Source organism: Otolemur garnettii, unplaced genomic scaffold (genome assembly GCF_000181295.1).
Source record: "Otolemur garnettii isolate 467f Iridium unplaced genomic scaffold, OtoGar3 scaffold00365, whole genome shotgun sequence".
NCBI lineage: Eukaryota > Metazoa > Chordata > Mammalia > Primates > Galagidae > Otolemur > Otolemur garnettii.
Window position 1 is genome coordinate 227,611 of NW_003852760.1, and position 1,532 is coordinate 229,142.

The 1,532-nt window shown below is 39.0% G+C and overlaps 1 non-coding gene across 1 annotated transcript; it reads left to right on the forward strand.

Annotated features, from left to right (window-relative positions):
- Positions 1 to 320: 320 nt before the first annotated feature.
- Positions 321 to 423, forward strand: LOC111722781. The gene has a single exon (XR_002771451.1). It is a non-coding gene; the product is annotated as a U6 spliceosomal RNA (small nuclear RNA).
- The last annotated feature ends 1,109 nt before the right edge of the window (positions 424 to 1,532 follow it).

Consider the following 1,532-nt stretch of genomic DNA (forward strand, 5'->3'; position numbering starts at 1 on the left):
AGCCATCATTGTTGTTTGGCGGGCCCGGGCTGGGGATTCAAACCCGCCACCTTAGGTGTATGTGGCTGGCGCCTTAGCCGCTTGAGCCACAGGCGCTAAGCCCCTTCCTTCTTATTATGTCAGTCAGCTTAGTATCCATGATCTAGGTCAGTGGTTCTACATAAAAACTACCTGGAGGGCTTGTTAATGCAGATTGCAGGGCCTCACCTCTAAGGTTTCTAACATAATAAGTCTGGGATGAGGTTCCAGTATTTGCATTATTAACGAATTCCTAGATGTGCACACTTTGAAAACCATTTATTAAAAACCATTTATAATGCTTGCTTTGGCAGCACATATACGAAAATTAGAATGATACAGAGAAGATCAGCATAGCTCTTGCACAAGAATGACACACAAATTCATGAAGTGTTCCATATTTAAAAAAAAAATTTTATATTGACCATTTAGCAATCAAGTAGTAACAAAATTTGGGAAGGAGGTGAATGGGGTTGGTGCAGTTTTTTGTAATCTCATTCAATGTCTTAAGAGATTGGGTACTTGCTTAAAGGGGTACTGTTGCCAAGAGGAGAATACCAAGGTTCTACCCAAGAATTATACTTTATTACAAAATAATCCTAGAAGAATGTTATAGCTTTGTTTACCAATTCTATTGAGGAACTACTTCTACCTCATTCTGTGTATGTATGAACACTAGATACAGAAAACATTAACTAAGTAACCCAACTAAGTCCAAAGTCTTCCCTAGGAGTTTTTTTCTGACACTATGGGGAAATATTACCTTGTTTCCTATGGGATAGCAACTATAAAACCAATGTGAACGGGAGCAGTTTACAGCCATCTTCCCTGACTTCATGCAGAAAGCCACTAATCCTAGGAGAAGGCCAAGGAGCAAAGAAAAATAGAGCTGAGAAATAAAGAGATCAAAGTGAGAGCCCTTGAAAGTCATTTGAGCTCATTTATGCTAAGTCAAATGACTAACTGGATTATGCAATCATGTGAGCCATCTTTTCTCCTCTTAAACTGGATTTCTGTCCCCTGCAACTCTAAGAGTCCTAACTAAAACTGTGGAGAGCAGAATGGGCAGAAAAGATGCGAAGGCTCTAATACAGTGGTTCTCAACCTGTGGGTCACAACTCCTTTGTAACAATGAAAATACATCCTGCATATCATATATTTACATTACGATTCATAACTAGCAAAATTACAGTTATGAAGTAGCAATGAAAATAATTTTATGTTTAGGGGGTCACCACAACATGAGGAACTATAATAAAGGGTCAAGGCATTAGGAGGCATTAGGAAGGTTAAGAACGACTGCTCTAATAACTTCCATTTGTCCATGACAATACTTGAAAGAGAAATAGCAAATTTTTAGACGACAGTCTGGCTGTGGCCTGCAATGTGAAAGAAGCTACCATACATGGGGGTTTCTTGGAAATGACTTTATAGCTAGAATTGTGACCAAAGCCCTTCTCATAAGCTTACAAGTAAGTTTCAGCGGCTACTTCGGAAAATAGATAATTGTGCCT